The sequence below is a fragment of the Typopeltis vanoorti genome, chromosome 24 (assembly GCF_054136105.1).
Source record: "Typopeltis vanoorti isolate ZY-2024b chromosome 24, IOZ_Tvanoo_1.0, whole genome shotgun sequence".
Taxonomy (NCBI): Eukaryota; Metazoa; Arthropoda; class Arachnida; order Uropygi; family Thelyphonidae; genus Typopeltis; species Typopeltis vanoorti.
Window position 1 is genome coordinate 45,578,270 of NC_143572.1, and position 12,493 is coordinate 45,590,762.

General features: G+C 34.7%; 1 protein-coding gene across 3 annotated transcripts in view; it reads right to left on the reverse strand.

Moving 5' to 3' along the window:
• The window catches only part of CycY (cyclin Y), a 154,983-nt gene extending 142,980 nt beyond the window's left edge, over window positions 1–12,003 (reverse strand). The window contains exons 1-2 of one of the 3 annotated variants that reach the window (XM_090413503.1): window positions 11,738–12,003; window positions 10,506–10,668 (exon numbers count right to left, since the gene is read on the reverse strand). The gene's annotated coding sequence lies outside the window, so the exon portion shown is untranslated. The remainder of the gene's footprint in view (window positions 1–10,505; window positions 10,669–11,737) is intronic. The other 2 variants (XM_090413502.1, XM_090413504.1) reach the window with 2 other exon arrangements.
• Window positions 12,004–12,493: the final 490 nt, after the last annotated feature.

Here is a 12,493-nt window from a genome sequence, read left to right on the forward strand (position 1 = left end):
TTCCAAGTATCCTTGGATTTCTTAACCGTAATACAAGGATAAGGCAGTTACCCTTATGCCTCTAAGTATTCTTGTCTGTAAATATGTGTATTCTACTGGTCAGTTTGCCTGTTCTGAGGGACAAAAAAACCTGAGTTTCTGGGAGAAAAAACCCTCTACCTCCATATGAGACCAGCTAACTCACCTTTAGTCAAAAGAGACCAGAAAAAAGGTTCCTTGCATCATGGACGGGAATCGAACCCAGATGAAGCCCGACCAAAGGGCTTCATCTATACTGACTGAGCTATGGAGGCTCACTACTTTCAATTATAATTAGTTTTTATTCTTTAGAGTACCGATGAAAATGGACAGATAACTCATTCAACATTGAAGAGAGCAATGCATCTGCTATTGCAGCGTCAGTTTTTCCTAGGGATCTTCCAGAGTTGAATCATTCATATTATACAGCATATGATGGAACACAAATTACCTTGCATTTCCTGATCAGTCAAATCAACCAATCTACCAATCTCTTGAGTAATGAACTAGTAGCAATAAGATAACTTCATTTTCTTACTCAAATAAAAACCAGTTCTATGTACAACTTAAAAGTTTATTCAATAGTACTCAAAATGAAGGGATATCAATATACAAAGCATTGACAAACTACAAATACCTCATTTTCTCAGAATATCAAACCTTCAGGCTAAACTGTTAAATATTTCAGAACTAGAGAGAAATAATGATAATATCCTCACAATAAAGTCATAGAATTTCTCCCAAAGTGCTTACTACCTGAAAATCCACAATATGAATGGATTTTTTTGCAAAACTCTATTATAATGAAACACACAGGAAATATACAACTAATGAAATAAATAGCTATTCTGAATATATATCAGCAAGCCAATGTGAAATGTTCTGGATTTGAACAGGATGATCTTCTACCAAACAATGAATATTTTCAGTCATGATTTTGACTTATCCACAATTTCAAGCAAAAATCTGTGTAGTGTGTGTGTCATGGTTCACATAGAATTAACCAAGATATCAGAAATCCATCGAAGAACAATGTGAAGATCAGAACTTGATTGTGGAAGCTAATATTCTTCAAGTTTTAGCAATCTGTACAATGCAAAATTTGTCAAATGAGACGCATAATGCAGCATGCCATTGGAAAAAATGTGGGATGGATTGCAGTTAGGTGGAGAAGATCACTGATATAAAGAAGAGGTGAAAGAATGAAGACTTGTGAAACCACATCATTAGCTATAAAGTTTGATGATAAAGATCCGTCTACTAATGCAAGAACTGTGCATCCAGACAGAAGACTAGAAACTCAGTTGCAGAAGTTAAACTATGTGATGGAAGCTTACTTCACAGACCTTTAAAATCAAGCCAAACTTGATTAAATGACTTGACATTCCCTAAACTTTACCATGCCATCTGTCCCAAGGTATTCAATAGAAGAATCTCTTCTATTGAATGACAATGGCAAAATCACATTTGTGATTATTTCAGCATTCAATGATTTTCTCCATCTTTAGAAAGAACTGACATGGAAATTGAATGGTAATCTGATAGTAAAGATTTGTCACACTTTTTAGGAAAAGTTAAATATAAGATATTTCAGACTGGTGAGATATTAGTGGAACTGGAAAAGAATAAAAATTTGATATAGGAGTTGACTCTGTATAAACCTTCTGAACAATTGCAATTACTGGACCACAGACATAAGATATTAATTAAAAGCTCTTATCTTGCTTTTAAGCTCCCCTACACCCCTGAGCCAAATGAGCATGAGTGCAGGAATGACTGCAGAAATAGCCATCCCCAGGAGGATAGATAATTATTAGTGAAGGAATGATCGGAAAATCATTCCTTCACTGTGCAAGCGAACTGGCAATGCCTCTGACAAAGTTGTTTAATCTAAGACTCAGCTCTGGCAAGGTTCCAAGAGAGAGTGGAAAGAGGGTAAGATAGTTCTATTACATAAAGGTGGCTCCAAGACAGAAGTGTGGAAATTACAGACCAATTAGTACTAGTACTAGAGTGGTGGTTCAAGTATCGGAAAAGTTGGTTAAAAGTAAAATTTAGGAATGGGTGAATGGGAATATCTTTAAAGGTACCTGTGACATAATTATAAATAATAAATTAAACAATAACCGCAGTAATTAACTTTAATGAAATAAAGGTACAAATATTTTGTACTGAAATTAACGGTACATAACAGTCGGTGGATTAGCAATTAAAAACTGTTATCCATGCTAGAAATTAATATTAATAAAATATTATTAAATAATTCTTAAAAACTATTTCTTTGATGGTTACATAAGATAAGAATCTCCCAAACTTTTTGGGAGAGAGAGAGAGACAATCATTTCGATTCAGATTTGGCTGATGTAAAAGAGCTTCGCAACTTTCTTTGAAAAGATGTTCATATTTAAACTTGCATCTATGGAGAAGACGAGCTTTATCCCACTGGATATTGTGTTTAGTTTAGTGTCAATACCATGTTGTGCCAGACCAGACTTTTGATGTTTCATGTATTCGATATAATATTGATGTTCATTCATTCTTTTTTCCACAGAAAACAGCTTGTTTGTCCAAAGTATGTTAAATTACATTCACACGGTATCTGGGAAAACGCCAGCTAATGATAGAATTGCCAGTTGGTCTTTTGTACATGGCAATAGGTGAGAAATTTTGTTGATAGAAAAATATGTGGGAATGAGAAGATACTTCTTCAAAATTCTGCCAATCGGTTCTGAGATGCCAGAAATATAAGGGATTGGAACCCTGCAGTCTGTTGAAGAATCCTGAGGTGTTGGAACATAGTAGTCAATTATCTGCTGGATTTGATTAGGGTTATAATCATTAACATTTTGATAGTGAAAAGATCTTGTTGTAAGCTTCAGGGAGAAGAACAAACTTTAGGTGCTCCTCTCCCTTAATTTTGAAGAAGTATCATCTCATTCCCACATATTTTCCTATCAACAAAATTTGTCACCTGTTGCCATCTACAAAAGACAAACTGGCACCTCTATCATTAGCTGGTGTTTACCCAGATACCGTGTGAATGTAATTTAACATACTTTGGACGAACAGGCCATTCTGTGGAAAAAAGAATGAATGAACATCAATATTATATCGAATACACAAAACATCAAAAGTCTGGTACAACATAGTATTAACACTAAACACAATATCCAGTGGGATAAGGCTCGTCTTCTCCATAGATGCAAGTTTAAATACGAACACCTTTTCAAAGAAAGTTGTGAAGCCCTTTTACATCAGCCAAATCTGAATCGAAATGATTCTCTCTCTCTCTCTCTCTCTCTGAATGAATAAAGTGAGTCTCCCATGATGAGTTTATGGATTCCAGAGTACTCGTATAAATAATAATTGGAACATTTGTAGTTACCTACTTCCCAGGAGTTTGCAGCATAATCACTGTAATCAACTGGTGGTAAAATAGTCAAATTCTTAACCGAGATCCATATTGATCAAATATAACACTTTGACCATGAGTTCCTTCTTTCATATACTACATGAAGATGTCTTGCAACATCTCAGTAAATTCTTCTTCATTCTCATCACAAGCTTTCTCTTCTACCCAATCAATGTTTGGATAATTTAAGCCATCTTTGCTTATTTAGTACTCAACAGAGTAATTTGGCAACACATTTTATCATGCCCTGCAGCTGAACTGCCAGGTTTATAGCAAAACCTCACTATATGTTTCATTCTATTACAAGATAGCCTCTAACTCACTGCCACATAAGACATTACTATTATTGCTTTCATGAGTTTCTACTCCAAATGAACACTTCAATCATTAAATATAGTAATAACCACCATCCTTCCTCTCTTTTCAGTCCTTCCTAGAAGCACTATGTCTTTTACACTCAATTTCAGAAATATCTGTTTCTGATAGCCATGTTTCACTAATTCTTAAGCCATAACATATTCACCAAAGAAACAAACTCCTTTATTGCTGATATTTGTGTATAGCTACAGTTATCTTCTCTTTCATATGCTTATGAAAGATTTAGAGATTTATTATTAAGGACAATTTAGACTATCAGATCAATGACATACTGAATTTGTGTTGGGGATAGGAATTTGAATGGTGTGGTGCATGCTAAGCAGAGAATTTTACAGTTTAAGGTGGAAGTATGTTACAATATTGGAGGAAATAGTGATATTATAGACCAGTTAGTTAAAGATATAAGTATTATTAATGGGAAATTTTAATATGGATGATAATACTATTATATGACACTTCCAAGGAGTCATTGGTCTCATTGTGGGAGGACACACTACTCCACTACAAGTCATCATCTCTACTTAAATCTCCAACTACATGAGACTACTACCATCAACACACAGCGACATCCATAACAAATGAATTAGTGATGATTCATTAATTGGCAATAAATATCCCTAGAGATTAATTAACCCTACAAAACAAATGTCAGGGTTAATTGATTGTTTTCAATGTTACTGTGAATTAAGGATACAAAAAATATGGAATTAACTTCAGAAATGAATTTTATGTAGGGACATGGAATGTCCAGTAGCTTCAGATAGTACAACTGACACTATCTGTAGAGAGCACAGAAATGACATCATGAGAATCACAGAGACCAGATGGAATATGGAGAGGGTCATTTCAGAAGAAAAGATGAGCTTGTTTAGGGAAGATTAGAAGCACCATTGGATAGCTGTGGTACTGAGAAAAGGTCAAACAAGATCCTTTCTTGGTTATAAGCCCATAAATGACAATACATTTTATCAGACTTATGGCTCATCCTACCAATGTGTCAATCATGATGGTCTGTCACACAGACAGATGAAGAGAGTGACAAGTTTTATGAAAAATCTACAGACTGTACTGTCTGCAAGGGAGAAATGTTCTCTTCATTCTAGGAGACTTCAATGCAAAAGGGAAAGAGTATGACAGTTGGGTTTGAGTGAAGGTTTGATCTGAGGAAGAATATAACACTCATAATGGAATCTGTCTATGATAACAGATTAGTTGTTACTAATATCTGCTTCCAGAAGCAAAGCACCCATGATGTAGGTATACCTGAACATCAAAGCACTGACACCTCAAGACAGACTGATTCACAGCAAGACAAGAAATCAATCCTTGATGATCCACTTGTCCTGGAAAGACCAACTAGTAAGAAAGACTAATATTCCAAGTCAGTTCCATCCTGCTAGACTGGATTTCAGAGTAATCCTCAGAGGATTAACAGAAGAAACTTCAAAATAGGTTGGATCTTCTTTAGATATTCAGAAGAACCCACCTGAAATGCTCAAGGAGAAAACTAAGGTTATCAATCCTGTATAATCCAGGACACAGCCATCTTAGATCTAGTTGAAAGATCAAGAGACTGATGGATAGCAGAATTGACACAGGATCTGATCACTAGGAGGAGGCCTGGAGAAACAACAAGACACATGGACAGAAAAATATAAGATTGCAAAGAGAAGTCAGAAACACATCAGCCAGGACAAGAATAAATATCATACTAAGACAGGTGAAGAGAGACAGTTCTAGATGAGGAGGCAGAATTTCAAGAGGATGTTTGGGATTAGTTCATGAACTTAAGTTTAATCTGAAATTGAATGTTATCAAGGATGGAAATGTAGCAATACTAAGAGAAGAATAGGAGATCAAAAACAGATGGAAAGAGTACTGTGAGAAACTAGCAGAAAGGATGAGAATCATTTGGTAGACATTTCCTCCACATTTTTAGTCGAAACAACTTAGGCATGAGGCTGAAAGAGCAGTTAAAGAGCTTAATAACAAGGCCCCAGGTGCATATAGAATCCAGTCAGACTTAAGGCCATAGGGGTAGAAGGATAAGTATTTCACAGACAAGGATATAAGAGATGAGTATAGTCCAGAGACTGCAAAAGTCAGTATTCATTTGTTGTGCAAGAAGGGAGATATGAAGCAATGCAAGAACTATAGAGTCACAAGTAACATTTTACTAAAGATTATACAAAAATAAGACTAAAGTCAAGGCAGAGATGCCAGAAGAGCACAGGTTTAAGGTACCAGAAATCAGATCCTTTGCACTGGGCAGATCATTAAGATTTTAGACTTCCTTTAATAATGTGCTTCATTGATGCTAAAAAAGCTTTTGACTATGTTCAAAATAAAAGTAACGGATTTAGTTTTTTGTAACACATTATCAGGTTGATAGCCATATATAGTAAGCAACAGTTGAATTAACTGATTGGCTTTGGACAGACAAGAGAGAATTAGGCAAAGATGCCAACTTTTTCCTCATCTGTTTAGCAGCAATTTTAAGGACATCATGCATATAGCTCTGGACGAGCTGAAGATGAGAATTAGGATAGATGGCAGATAGGTCAGCAAATTTGACTATCTGGGATCCATTATCAATCTGAAGAAATGCTGTTCAAAAGACATCAAAAGATTAGGAATAGCTAGGACAAAGGACTTCTCTAAAGTCCAGAAGAACAGATCTATCTCATTAGGAATGGAGCTGAGGATTCTGGGTGCAGCTATTTTTTAATGGCTACTTATGGGTATAAAATCAGGAACCTAAAGATGTTTAAGAGGAAAAATATAGCTCCTTTTGAAATATGGTGTTATTACAGAAAACTGTTGAGCAGTGCTCATACGCAGAAAGGTGGACAAATGATAGGTTCTAGAAAGGATTGAAGAATTGGTTGAACTTTAAGACTTCTTAAGAGTACTGACAGAAGAAAGCTGAAATACTTTAGACACACACAGAAAGAATGGAAAGAGGACTTCTCAAAACAGTAACAGAGGGTCAAGTTCCTAGAACAAGAGGAAATGGTAGATCCATATTGAGATGGATGATGGCTTGTCTAGAGTAACTGGTCTTCAAAGAGTTGGAGCTTCAAGAAAGCCTACAACAGAACCATCTGGTAAGAATCCGTGTGGCATATCACCCAGGTGTGGAGTGACCACATGGTATCTGCTGATGTCCAGTGAAATTATGGAAATTATGGGTGTCAGAAAGAATCCAAAGGACAAAATATATAGCTGATTGCCCCTAACGACCAAGAGGAGCAAAAGTAAATAAAGATGACAGCTCTTAGCTAGTAACTTAAGTAATTATGGTGAACTTCAACTAGCAGCTTTAAATTGCCAGAAAAGGCCAAACATGAAGAAAATGGAATCTAAGCAGTTACTGAAAGATAAGAGAATTACATAAAATGTGATGAATGTAACTCTGGGTTTGAGAGTACTACATCTGAAGCATCATCAAAGGACATGTTAATAACCATTTTGCATTCGACTGCAGATAATGAGCATTACAGTCTCAACCAAACAGGGTTAACTATGTAGAATTTTCAGTTAAGAAGGAATTTGGTGGAATTACAAGGCTAGTGATTATGACAAACTCTGGAGGCAGCTAGAAACAATGACAGTGCATAAGAAACTGCAAAGAATTTTAGCAGTAACAGACTGCATATCCAGTGTCAAGGGGATAAATCAAATGAGGATTAAATGGATGGGTAGTATCAAAGCAAGAGCAGCAAAAGAATTATAAAAAGAACATAAAGAGGGTGTGATCAGCAAATCAAAATATAAATTTGTCAGATAGGCCAATAAAAATTAGAGTTCTTTAATTAATTAAGCTCTAAAAAATGTTCCTAACCTCAACAAATTTGGGTGCATGAAACTACCCCAAATTTGGGAGACTTACATTTTGAGAACTTCAGCCCAACTGCCAAGACAACCAAATTAGCCCGCCAGAGGGCACCATTAGGACTTTAGGAACAATATTAGTTTCTTGCTTTCTTCCTCATTTGCCTTTGTTAGTGCCTGCGTGCACATACCATATCTTTATGTTCCTGAAGATGGCAACGTGACGTTGCCGAAATATAGAAGTTATTTATTAAAGTTACCTTTAATTAATATACTTTATATGCGTTGTTAATTCCGTAAACTAATTACCAGTTATGTATGACCAACGTATAAGCCTTGCTACTAGAATTAGTTTTTTAATTAGCCAGTAAGATTAATTATGAAAAGATAATTTTAATTAATACATACTGTAGGAAGATGAGAGAAGCAGAAGAAATAGTTGAATTACTAAGTGACTGCTTTGCAAAGGTGAAAGTAATGTAATTACTGATGTGGCCAGTTACCAAAACAGATGGCTGTAGCATATATACATCTGGACATGATGGACATGTCAAAGGACTCATCATGAGAAGGCACACTACTCAACTACCAAACTCACTGTCTCGCCTACTTGATCCTGTAGCTATAATCACGATCAATACAAGACATCAATAAATTATGCATTCTCATGGCTGATTTGCCTACATGCAGGATGAAAAACTCAAGTTTCCATGAGGAAAAAACTTTGCTTCCTCCTTAAGAGGATTGCAAACTTACTTTCAATTGAAAAAGTCCACATAAATTATTCCTTTCATCATGACAAGAATCAAACTCAAGTATTTTCCAATCAAAGGGTGCAATGCTCCATTGTTCTTACAATTGCACTATGGAGGGTGCTAAGAAGTTAAAGATATTAAGAAATTTTGATGTTAATATTGAGATTGGAATGAATATTATTGAGATTGGATTGAATATCGGCCCCTGTGCAGTGGAAAATGAAAGTGAAATAGCAGTTTCCCCCTAACTAGCTGCTTAATTTTAAATATCAGTATTGGAAGGATCCAAAAGGATAGAAAGAGAGCAAGACAGTTCTGTTACAGAATGCTCCAGGACAGAAATAACAAATAATCTCTCTCAATACTAACCAGTATCCTGTAACCAAGTAATAGAAAAAGCAAATGAATATAATCTTTCTGCATATTTAATGTTTGTAAATTTTAAAAAACCTCTGATTCTATATATATATATATATATATATATATTAGTCAAAAATAATAAGCAGCTTAAAACAACAAGCCATCCCAACAAAGCATATCTTATTATTAAAAACTGTATATCAAAAACTCAACAGCAAGTATAAAGCTAGAACATGAAGGCAATAAATTTGATATTTGACAATTTCTGTTACATTAGAAGTCTTTAAGAATGTCTCATGGGAAAACTATGGAATTAGCATCAATGGAAAAAAATCTCAATCACTTATATTTTGCAATGACATTGTTCTTTTTACCAAAAAATAAAGCAGCAGCAGTTCAGGAAATACTAAATGACCTTGATAGAGAAAGCAAAGACATGGTTTAAAGATTAATCAAAAACCAAACTGATGACAAATTCATATCAAACTGACAAAACTAAAATTAACAGATAATCATATTGAAATTGTGAAGGACTGTATTTACTTTGGTCAATTAGTTTTAAAGGAAAACAAGATAAAGAAATAAGTAGGAGAATCACACAAGGAAACAAAGCATTTTGGCTGTATAAAGATTACTTATTAGGAGATTTACCTATATGCCTAAAATGAAAGCTTTACCTATGGAAATGAGACATGAGCAACAAACTAAAAAAACAGGAAGAGAGGTTGCAGTGGCCCATAGAGCCTTGGAGAGAACGATGCTACACATAACAAAAAGGAATACAATGAGAAATACTAGAATTGGAGAGATGACTGGAGTAAAAGATAGTTAAATGTTGTAAAGCATGTAAATGGAGATGGGCTGGCAATATTAACAGACTGCAAGATAAAATGTGGATAAAATTAAGCACCATGTGAAATACCAAGAGAAGGAAAAGTTGCCAAAGAACAAGATGGAGAGATTATTCACAAGGGTTTGACATGAGATGGTGGACAACTGGAAAGTTAAAGGGGGTGGGGGGGGGCCTATATCCAGAAGTGAATGAAAAGAGGCTAAAGTAGAAGTACCTCAGGAGTGGTGGGCAAGATACTGGAAAAGCTGGTTAAGGACATAATTCAGGAATAAGATACTATGAGCAACAGCATAGCTTTGTGAAGATGTTCTGCTTCAGTAACTTACATTATGCAATAAAAATGCAGTTCAATAAGGGAGATGACACTTTGATATTGCTATACTTTGCAAAGGCATTTGACAAGATTATCACATGTACTATATAGACATCAAAAATCAGTTTATGGTGGAGATGGATCAAGGGGAAATAGCTGACTGGTTGTGGTGTGCTACAGGACACTACTATAACTGCTCTGTTTAATTTCTAGGTTAATAATAGTGGGAATGACCTGAGGGGGAAGCTCTGGTTATTTGACGATACTAAACAAGGAGGACAATAATTAACAAACACGATATAGAGATCCTGCAAGATAATTTAAATGGATTAACAGTTTAAAGAATGGATAATGGTTGTGGTTTAATGTGGCAAAGTGTCAAGTTTAATCACTTTGGGATATTAAAAAAAAAAAAAAAACCAAGCAGACTGATAAAACTGTAATGCAAGAAATTAATAAGAGCAGGCATTTGGGATGATAGTGGACATGAGGACATACTGCAAAAGCAACCAAAACAATGCAAAGAATTCGTTGGAATGATGAAAAGCAAAGACAAAAATAGTGATAACGAAGCTCTCATACCTCTTTTATAAGGCTGTGATACAACCATTTAGACTACTGTGACAAGATATGTGCCCATATCTTGTTGGCTATAGTTATCTTGAGGAGATGAGGATGTGGTGAATCCTCCACTGATGATTCAGAGATGGGTGACCAAGTTAGTGACAAGTCTCAGGAATGCACCCTATAAAGAATAGATTTTTTTTTAGAGCACAAAATATGGTTGAAAGGTAGACAAGAAAAATATAACAGAAACATGTCACTAAGGACAGTTTTATAAGACAATGAATAAGAAATTTTTCAATACACAAGAGCAAAGGAAGGAATTTGTCTTTGGAAGTTGTACAATGGTTAAGGATGCCAGAACTGTCCCTCCCCCTCTTAATTTTCTAGGAAAAATGGTGACCAAGTGGAATAAGTAAAGAGATGGAGTCATGCATATACTGTCAGTGAATCAGTTTAAAAAAAAAATAAATAAATATATATATATATATATATATATATATATATATATGATAAGCATTCTGTGAATAATAGTTAATGTTAGTCTCTAATGACTTTTTCGACTCCATGGAGACATCTATATAATTATTACTTTATGTATGCATATCCCACGGTTATTATATCTTTATTTCAATAGCATTCCGCTGATGTACACAGTATATTGACATACGTTTTTCTTTTTCACCAACATCATTTTTTTGGCGAAGCGCATTATTAACTGCACATACTCTTCTGTATTTTCGCGAGATAACACTTCTTATACGGAGATCACTTGTGTCCATTTAATTCAATGCATTATATCTGTAGTGTCTGATAAAATAATAGTAAAATGTTAGTGTGTTGTGATAAACAGCAGCGTGATATTAAAAAGAAAAAGAAACTACTCTTCTTAAAGATAGTATTATACCCATTTTTCGTGAATTACAAGTTGTGTTGGCAAATCCTAAGCTACCGACTTCTTGTTTTCGGCGGATAAGCAACAATCAATGAAATATTAGATGCCGTACACCACGTGATATCGCAAGTAACGATACAATATAACAGCGTAGAAACTTTTAGTGCCACGGTGGAAGTATAACGGGATATTAAATTACCGTTGTAACATCATGAAAGCATTTATTAAGAAATATTAATATATCACATTTTTAAACTTGCTAGATTTGGGTAGGCTTAAGCATCACACCGCCCTTTTCAAAAGGGATACATGCAAAGGTTCGAACATTAAAATAATTTTTTTAAAAATGCTATACCTTGACTGCAGTCATTGTTTTGCAGTTAACAGATAACCGAAAATTCACCTCATTATTTTGAAGAATACCGACATATTAATTGAACAGCCGATAAACTCAAAAACACAGCGACCTCAGTCGCGCCCAGTAATGACAAACCAAGCTCACGTACTGAGAGCAGGTGGGGATTGAGGGTTCAAATTAAATCTCCTGTTGCAACTTTACACCACAGGGGATGTAACTTCATGTAATATCAAGGTAGACGCATGAAAAATTAATAATTAGAAGACTATGAAAGTAATTCTCCATCCAGACTAGAAAAAAAAAAAGCAAACGCAAAAAGACGTCTGCATGGATTTGCCAAAATACAGCGTTCTAAATTATTAAAAAAAAAAAAAAGTTTCATAAATGTCCCATAGTCTGACCAAAATGTCAATTGTTCCGAATTACAGACCAAATCATTAAATTTGCTTTACTTATTATATTTGGTTTTTTTTTATGTTAGTTGTTTGAAACATATGGAGATATATACGAGAAAGTTGAAGCAAAGTATGATTTAAAACTTGAAGATCAAATAAACCAGTTTGGATATTTATTGCAGGGGGGGGGGATTACCTTCCATCTATACTTAATTTTAAGATTTATCAAACAGTCATTTTTGTTCCAATTTTTATAACTAACAAGAACTATAAAAGAGCAAGGACATCAAAGTAAACCTCAAAGAATATAAACTAGTAAAAAACAAAAAAAAAATTGTACTATGATTCTTGAGCATAC